Below are 10,000 nucleotides of genomic sequence, written 5' to 3'. Positions count from 1 at the left end.
GACAGTCGAGGTTGCAATTCAAGAAGTTGAAGACGCGAAGGGAAGTGAGAGGGGAATAAGTTATCGAGCTGGCAGAGAAGGTTTGGAAAATTCAGCTGGTAAATTTATACAAGAGTAGATAAACAGGAGACTAAAAGAAAGGGACAAAATATAAAAGGAAGTTAATGAAAGGAATGTGAATAAATAAAGGAAAAAAAAAACAGATAAGTGAATTCTAACGGAAGGCACAAAACAATAAAGAAAGTGAACGAAGTGAATGAAATGTACCTAATTCATAACTATGACTGTACCTTTCAAAATTGAATATAGAAAGTAGATACCCAAAAAATAATAATAAATAAATAAATAGTAAATATAAAAGAACAGCTGAACGAGACAGACAGAGGGTGAAAAAATGGACAAATAGACACACAGCTGAATAAACAAACTACACATACATAAACCACACTCAAAAAACACACTGCCACTCAAGGAATCTCACTCAAATTCTGATCTCAACTGTATTATTCTCACCTCAAATCAACGAGAAAAAAAAAAGAAGGAAGAAAGAAAGAATAAAGAGACTTACTCGATGAATAACACAACAGAATGAATAAGACACAGTTTCATACTCGTATTTTCAACAGTTCCAGCCCCTCTTTCCATTATTTTCAACAGGCTTTAGTGGATATCATTGTGGTTTTCAAGAGCGTATGATTGCAGTGAAAGCTTAACAAGGACTTCGCATCATCACTGGGAAAAACATCCGTGTGAATTTGACTAATCTTCTGTGCGGCCTTTGAAAACAGCTCTAATGAAAGCTCAAAGCATTGAAGAACCCAGCCCAGAGAGAGAGAGAGAGAGAGAGAGAGAGAGAGAGAGAGAGAGAGAGAGAGAGAGAGAGAGAGAGAGAGAGAGAGAGAGAGAGAGAGAACGGGAGAGCAGAAATATCAAAGGAAATATTTTAAACGCGATGTACTTTGCATATGAACTACTACCACACTGACTACAAGACTTCACGTTTTATTAAAGAGCAAAGGAGAGTGTGGATGGATAGAAGATTACAAAACACGAGAGAAACAGAGACCTCAGAGACACACAAAGAAACACAACAGATCAGACCATAAAGAAACTGAAAACTTTGGAAAAAAAAAAAATACAAATGAACACAACAGGACACAGGACGAGAGAAGGAGACCGCATGAGAACACAAAAGAAAATAACAAAAGGGCACAAAATGAGAGAAACAGACGAGGAAACACCAAGGAACACAACAGAAGGACAAAACGACATGAGATAAAAAAAAAAAAAAAAAAAAAAAGGATCGAAGGAAAAACAAAACAAATGAAAACTATAAATGATGAGGAAGGAACACGTGTAAAAAATGACTACAAAGCAAGACATCATTTACATAAGACTTAAATTTAGACTTACAGAGACGCATTTACCCCCTCAATATATAAAAACAAACAGGTAAATGAAAACAGAAGCGAAGAACGAGGGATGCAAATTGTAAACAGGTAAAATAATAATGTACGTACGTATATAACATCAGTGAATACGTATTGGAACAAGATGCAATTTGTATGTTCATTAATTAGAGACAAGAAGGCGTAGGTTGACAAAGGAGGCGAGGACGCGGGAGGAAAAGTTGTGAGTGGGTGACACGAGAGGCGTGTGTATTGTGTTCTGTAGACTGATAAATAGATGGAGGCTGGTGGACGGACAGACGGACGGACGGACGGACAGATGGACAGACAGACAAACAAGGATAGACAAATAGATAGACATATTGATAAGTATACAGACAGACAGGCAAATGAACAAAAGCAAATAGGCAGATAGATAGATAGCTAGATAGATAGACAAACAGATAGATAAGAAAGAAAGAAAGAGATAGATAGATAGTAAATAGATAGATAGATAGATAGATAGATAGATAGATAGATAGATAGATAGATAGATAGATAAATAAATAAATAGATAGATAGAGAGATAGATAGATAAATCGAGTTAGATAGATAGATAGATAGATAGATAGATAGATAGATAGACAGATAGATAGATAGAGAGAGAGAGAGACAGATCAACATACCAATAGACAAATGAATAAATAGATTAACACACATATATACAAAACATACAAATAGATACAAGCAGAAAAACAACAAATAGGGAAAGGACAGAAACGGAAACACAAACAGACAAACAAACGGGGAGACAGACGTATACTAAACCGAAACATACAAATCACAACTCACTTAATTAAACACAAACTAATTGATATGCCAAGAAAACAGATCAAAACACATTAACACGAATAAATCAAACAACTGGTGTGATATCATTTAGACATGTGAATTCGTGCTGTAATCTGTGAACCAACAAATGACTGACACAATGCGAGAGAGAGAGAGAGAGAGAGAGAGAGAGAGAGAGAGAGAGAGAGAGAGAGAGAGAGAGAGAGAGAGAGAGAGAGAGAGAGAGAGAGAGAGAGAGAGAGAGAGAGAGAGAGAGAGAGAGAGTAAAGTTTTAAGCATATGCACAGATTGTATATGAGAAACACGTCTCACCTAATATCATTCAAACAGAACAGTAAACATAATGAACAAAAATCATCATCTTTGTGGTTTGTTAGAGGAGAGACTGGAAAAAAAAAAAAGAAGAGTTAAACATATTACAAATTTATAATGAAGCACGTGTCACGTTTCACCTAATGTTATTCAAATGGTAAGAAGATTTCAACGTATGATTTACATTATAATCATACACATGTCATACTCTACCTAGTACTGATTTAACACAGCAGTCAACATTATGAATATACGAGTTACAGTTTCTTTGTGACTCATCAAAGAAGACAAATTACGTGAATCGACTTAAGATACTTAAAAACATATACAAATGAAATGAAAGACTTGTTATATCGCACCTAATATTCCTTAAGGTATAGTAGACAACAATATGAAATGACAGACTGATAGAATTTGTGGCTCATTACTGATAAACATTTGTGGTTCATTATAAGAAAGGAAGAACAGTGTTGGATTAATGGAAAGCATATTATTCAGTTTAATGCATAACTTAACTAATAGAACGGCCAGTAAAATGAACAACTGACGGAGAGAGTAAGAAATTAGGATGGACAATGCAAAGTTAAATGTATAATGAATGATGGATATGATTTACTTAATATTAATTGTACAAAACAGAGAATATTTGAACAACTGAGTGACATGATCCGTTTCATTAAGAACAAAAGAGAAAAAAAAAAAAAAAACGAAAAGTTAGCAGGATTTAATCATTATAATACATACAACAGACTTATCATTAACTACACATGATGAAAAGAGAGAGAGAGAGAGAGAGAGAGAGAGAGAGAGAGAGAGAGAGAGAGAGAGAGAGAGAGAGAGAGAGAGAGAGAGAGAGAGAGAGAGAGAGAGAGAGAGAGAGAGAGAGAGAGAGAGAGAGAGAGAGAGAGAGAGAGAGAGAGAGAGAGAGAGGGTAGTCAAACCAACCAGTTTATATATAAAAAAAAAAAACTAAAGAAAAAAGTAAACAATGAAAAGAATGTCCGGGTATGTTCTTCCTTTAATAAGAGGCTGACCATTAACTATGCACGAGACAGAACTATTCACTGGAGCTGTCTGGACATCAATATAAAATGAGTGGCCGTTCTTGGGTGCGACATTAGAGAGGCGAGAGTTGGAGAACGCAGGGCAGTGATGAGAGAGAGAGAGAGAGAGAGAGAGAGAGAGAGAGAGAGAGAGAGAGAGAGAGAGAGAGAGAGAGAGAGAGAGAGAGAGAGAGAGAGAGAGAGAGAGAGAGAGAGAGAGAGAGAGAGAGAGAGAGAGAGAGAGAGAGAGTGAGAGAGAGAGAGAGAGAGAGAGAGAGAGAGAGAGAGAGAGAGAGAGAGAGAGAGAGAGAGAGAGAGAGAGAGAGAGAGAGAGAGAGAGAGAGAATGAGTGAGTGAGAGAGAATGAGTGAGTGAGTGAGTGAGTGAATACATGAATAGCAAACTCAGGCACTCATTCAGTTTTTTATTATTATTAATTTTTTTTTTTTTTTTGTTATTTAAGTTCGTTTTCTACTACTAAATTTTACGAATAAGACAGTGTGAGTGTATGAGTGAGTGTCTGATTGATACACAACAGAACAAAATATTTATGCTACATTCTTAACGTTGTCATTAATCATTCACTTTGTTTCCATGATGTGTGCATGATAGTGACCGGCTGACAAACTGAATGACTGATTGACTGACTGAAAACTACATAATATGATTGACTCTTAAACTTCCTTATTAGTTATTCATATTTATTTATACGTGGCTTTGTGTATAAATTGACTGACTGACTGACTGACTGTCTGAGAACACGTGTACGTACTCCCTATCGTCCTCTTAACTCCATTTATTATTCATTCATGTCTTTTATCTATTCATTTGAGTGAATGAATTATTAGTGAAATGTTAAGCAAAAGGAGTAATGCTTTCCGCGTCTGTTTGTTGTGGTTTGAGCGAAAAAAAAAAATGCTACAGCTGATTTTCTTTTTATTCCATCCCCCCTCCCTCTCTCTCTCTCTCTCTCTGGTTTTGCTTTTCATCCGCACACTCACCCTTGTCATTCCCACACACCGCAATAAATCATTCATTCCACTCCATCTCTTCCCCACAGTCACATTATTCCACTTCCACCACCACGTTTTTCCTTCCACATTTGTTTTTTTCTCTCCTCGTAACCATTCCGTATTACTCCACACACTCTCTCTTCCTCAGTCATCCCATATCTTATTCCAGTTTCTTTTACTGTCCCACTCTCTCTCTCTCTCTCTCTCTCTCTCTCTCTCTCTCTCTCTCTCCTCCGTCTATCTTCCACATTTTTCACTTCTACGATCAGTTATTATTTTTTACTCTTCCTTCCACTGTATTCCATCCTTAATCTTCTCTCTCTCTCTCTCTCTCTCTCTCTCTCTCTCTCTCTCTCTCTCTCTCACACATCATTCTAATCTTCCTTATCGTTCCTCAATTCTCACTTCTGTCTCTCCACTTCTCTTTTCCACATCCTTCCATAAGTGATTTTCCCATTTTTTTCCATTTCCACCTCCTCCACTTCTTCAATCGTCACTTCACACATCCATTCACCTATCCACGTCACTTCAGTTCACTTCAGTACACACACACACACACACACACACTAATAATCATTGAAGACATATATAAACACATCAACCCAAACACCACCACTACTACCACCACCACTTCATTAACACTACCACCACCACTTTCATTCCCTGCCCCTCTCCCTCTCACCTCTCCTGACCCCCGCACATCATCACCACCTCTCCCGCCATAAGAACTAAGTCTCCCCATCCATCTGGCGGGCGAGTAATCCCACATATATTGCAGGAAACAAACGTAGCCACTTAGCTTAATTATGTCTCTTTAATATGATGTACAGGAGAGCTACTTCATTACCCCTTGAGAGAGAGAGAGAGAGAGAGAGAGAGAGAGAGAGAGAGAGAGAGAGAGAGAGAGAGAGAGAGTTGTGGGATCAAGGAGTAAGAGCGTGGTAGTGTGGTGGTGTTATTATCTCTCTCTCTCTCTCTCTCTCTCTCTCTCTCTCTCTCTCTCTCTCTCTCTCTCTCTCTCTCTCTGTCATATTACACAGCTTATTTTACATTATATTTTCATCAAGATTCTTTTTTTTTCAGGTTCCCATCACTAATATTTCCGAAGGGCACGGAGATGAATAGCGAGATTTTCATTGGCGTTTTATTTTTTCCTTCGAAGAGGCAGAATATTGGTAAAACTATCAATAAAATCATGAAAATACATCTGAGGACTCCAATAACCTCTAGACTGTTGAGAGTAGCTACGGTAAGTCTAAAGATTGCACCATAAGATCAGGAGGGAAGCTACATGAAGTCATCTCTGTGTAGAACGTCATTTCTCGCCTGTCCATTCAAAAATTTATCTGATCTTCTTTTAAAACTCTTTATTGACTTATCACTAGTAACTTGATCCGTGGGTTGATTTCCTTCATATACTACTACTACTACTATTACTGCTACTACACACACACACACACACACACACACACACACACACGCAAGAACACAAAATCACACACACACAGACAGACAGATAGACAGGTAGTTGGCCTTCCTTTTCCTCATAACTTATCTTTTCCCGCTAAGTGCCAACTGGCGTGCAAGTAACAGTTAATTAGCAAAATATGAGAAAAATACCCTTTAAATCACAAACAGTAAGATTTCACAGGCAGCACCACCACTGCAAATACTCGTATCCTCACCTTTCGCCCACCACACTCTCTCTCTCTCTCTCTCTCTCTCTCTCTCTCTCTCTCTCTCTCTCTCTCTCTCTCTCTCTCTCTCCATTAATATTTTTTTAGTCTTTTGTTTGTTCGAAATGGTGTGTTACGTTTTACTTTATAATTTCTGGCCTTCTGATATATATTTTTGTTTTCAAGACCATCCATCTGTTTTCTACATCTCTTTTTCTCTCTCTCCATTCTTTTCACAACTGTTTATCATAGTTTTCCACCACTCCTCTCCTCTTTTACGAGCCAAAAGCCTTATTCTCTTATACGATATCTCTTTCTCTTCTACAATTATCTATACGTCTCCTTTTCCACAGACATCCATCTTTCTCTTTTTACAACAGTTCATCTCTCTCTTTTTCACAACTGTTCATCTCTTTCTTTCTTCCAAAACTATCCTCTCTCTCTCTCTCTCTCTCTCTCTCTCTCTCTCTCTCTCTCTCTTCTACCACCATCTCTATTTCTGTTACAATCATCAGGTTATCTAAAATAATATGTTAAAATCGCTTTTATTTCACTACTGCTTTCCTGCACTATTACTGTGCCAATGTAGGAAGGTGTTTCTTCAATTACCATTAATATCACCACTCGTAACTCTATCCTCCTCATTACCTTTATAACGAGTACATGGGAAGAGAAATCTTTAACCATTATGTGGCTACTACTACTACTACTACTACTACTACTACTACTACTAGAATACTATTATCATCATTGCTATTATTACTATTACTCTATGCTTCACCACAGTCTTCACCGTCACAATCAACATTGGCAGACCCACACCGTCCCCTGCCACTGTCCCTGTTCCTGCCACTCCCACCTTTCCTCTACCGTTCTTCCATCCTCGCCCTGCCGCCCTCACTGTTACCCTGTCAGCCTCGCCTGCCACCTTGCCGCCCCTGCCACCCTGCCGCTCCCGCCCTGCCATTCCTGTAACTGGCGGCGTAAAATACTCTTAATTAGCTTGGAGGGAAATTTCCCACGAGAGAGGCTGTAAGCAGAGAGAGAAAACTGGGAAAAAGCAGATCAAAGATATATCGGACGCTGAAGGGAAATAGCGAAAAACATTTTAATTACATAATCTGCTCCACCTGAAAATATATTTCAGTTCCGTTACTTTGATCTGTTCCTTTTTAGCGTCGTGCTCTAATTACCCGCCCGCGCCGCCGCCGCCCTAAAACACACCGAAAATAATCCCAGAGTGATAATGCACCATTGAGGCGTCGCGTATTAGTCCCGGCCAACTGCGGTAATTAATACTGCACGCCGTCCCGCCACCCCCCACCCCTCCACCATCCACCCACCACCCCGACATCCTGCTCCTCGCCACTCTGCACACTCCCCCCAAGGGACAGCCTTGTTGGCGGTCCCGCCCCATCCCACCTTGGCCCGCCCTGCCCTCGTACGTCATGTGACACAAACACACCTCCGGCCCACGCCACGTCTCCTCCACGACGCCCAGCGCTCCACCCTCACGAGCCTGAACCACACCGCCACAACCACCGCCACCACAACTGTTCAGCGTGCGTCTCGCCACTACCAGCAGCAAATTACCGCCCCTGCCCTTCTTATTCCTCTCACCTCGTGGCCACACAGTACAGGCAGCGTCTGGCCACATTCAACGCCAGATACCCAGACGAGAATCACCACCACGAAGGAGGCCAAGGAAGGAGGGATGACGCAACACTACAACACAACACTTTTCCTGCCCAACCGCCAAGTGTGCACCTGTCCTCTCACACACACACATACACACACACACACACACACACACACACACACACACACACACACACACACACACACACACACACATCACCGGGAAATTACTGGGGCGAGAAGTGGATTGCTCTTTTCTTCTTTCTGGCGGCGTGCTGTGACAGGGTGGGGAGGGAAGAGGGGCGAGAAAGGGGAGGGGAGAGAGAGACGTGGAGAGAGGCTGGGAGAGGCGAGGGGGTCTAGGGAGAGTATGAAAAAAGAAAAGAGAAACGAAAAGCAGAGCGGAAAAGGGGAGAAAAAGAAACCAAGAAACGAGTGAAAAGAGAAACACTGGTCAAACGTAACACTGTATTTCTTAAACCCATAATGATTTTCTCCACAGTCCCCCCATGAACGCCGCCGCCAACACGTCACATCGCAGCCTGACGCAAACACTGAATGGTTCAGACAAGTAAGTTATGCAGGAAGGCAATGACGCGAGTAATTCACACACACAACAATTTGCTTTCTTTCTACCTCACCTTATTGTAGTTTGGCGCACGTGTGAAAGTGTGTGTGTGTGTGTGTGTGTGTGTGTGTGTGTGTGTGTGTGTGTGTGTGTGTGTGTGTGTGTGTGTGTGTGTGTGTGTGTGTGTGTGTGTGTGTGTGTGTGTGTGTGTGTGTGTGTGTGTGTGTGTGGCTTGGACGGTGCGGTGTAGCGGGTATTGGAAGGCATCACATTAAAATTTAATCCAGTGACTATTCTTATTCCCTTCAGTACTGGGACACTTTTTTACCTTGAGCTTTGTGTATGATTAGCCCATTTTATTGACATTAGGAAGGGTCAGTGGAGGTCAGAAGATTAATGGCCACAGTCTTCACTATTCTTATTCCCCACATGAATTTCTGAACCTGTATAAAATCACCAAATAGTAAGCACAAGGAATATGCAAACGATTCGTGGTACTGAAGGAGTTAAAACATTTGGGTATTCTGGCAAATATCATCCAGCGACAGCCACATGTAGGTCTGATGGCTCTTATGTTATCAAGTCTGACTGCTTCTAACAAACACGAGACAAAACCGAGGAACACACCGCCAGCAAGCAATTAGGCGAAGGATCGAGGAAGGAAGAGAGGAAAGATGAACATACAAGAGGATATAGAGAGAAGGAAAGGGGGAGGAAGGAAAAGTGGAAGAGACAAGAAGGGGAGGAAATGAACATAATTCCTCAGTGGATTATTTTATAGGTTAATATGACGTTCACATCTAAAGGTGGGGAAGGGTGCCTGCCAACGCTGCCTCTCCTGACAAGTGGCGCCTGACGGAAACTAAGATAAAAGATAATAAAAAAAAAAAGAGAGAAGTAAAGAAAAACAAAAAAGTGTACTAGGGGAAGGATGAAAGGATAAGGAAAGGGAAAGAAAGGGCAGAGAAGGAATAAACGGAATAAAGAAAATATTAAACACAAAAAGGAAGACACGAAAGGAGGAAGATAAAGAGACAATGAGAAGAAGGATTGTGAGAGACGAAAGATGAAATAAAGAGAAATGAGACAAAGGATAAAAAGGAATGAGACAAGGAGAAAGGAGAAAAAGGAAAAGATAAACCAAATAGAGAGAAGGAAAATACGAAGGAAAAACAAGAAGCAGGAAAAAAAATTAAAGGAGAGAAGAAAGAAGGGAAAGAGAAATTAATCGAAGAAAGGAAGAAAAAGATAAGATGCGAAAGAAAATAATGAAGGAGGGAAGGGATGAGGAAAAGACGGAAGCGAGAGAGGAAGGGAAGGAAAAGAGAAAGGGGAAGAAGAGAAGGGGAAAGGAAGAGAGGGAAGGAGTGAGGGGAAGGCAGGTGGCAATGGAGATGATAACCTGTATATATCATGATTATCAACCCTGGAGAGAGAGAGAGAGAGAGAGAGAGAGAGAGAGAGAGAGAGAGAGAGAGAGAGAGAGAGAGAGAGAATAATAACTTTTCTC

General features: G+C 40.5%; 1 protein-coding gene across 3 annotated transcripts in view; it reads right to left on the bottom strand.

Moving 5' to 3' along the window:
• LOC123514058 (protein amalgam-like) overlaps positions 1-10,000 on the bottom strand; it is a 310,100-nt gene that overhangs the window by 207,782 nt on the left and 92,318 nt on the right. The gene's annotated exons all lie outside the window — the stretch shown is intronic.

This window comes from Portunus trituberculatus, chromosome 37 (genome assembly GCF_017591435.1).
Source record: "Portunus trituberculatus isolate SZX2019 chromosome 37, ASM1759143v1, whole genome shotgun sequence".
Lineage (NCBI taxonomy): Eukaryota > Metazoa > Arthropoda > Malacostraca > Decapoda > Portunidae > Portunus > Portunus trituberculatus.
Note: the sequence above shows the minus strand (reverse complement) of the source record. Positions and strands in the feature narration are given on the sequence as shown.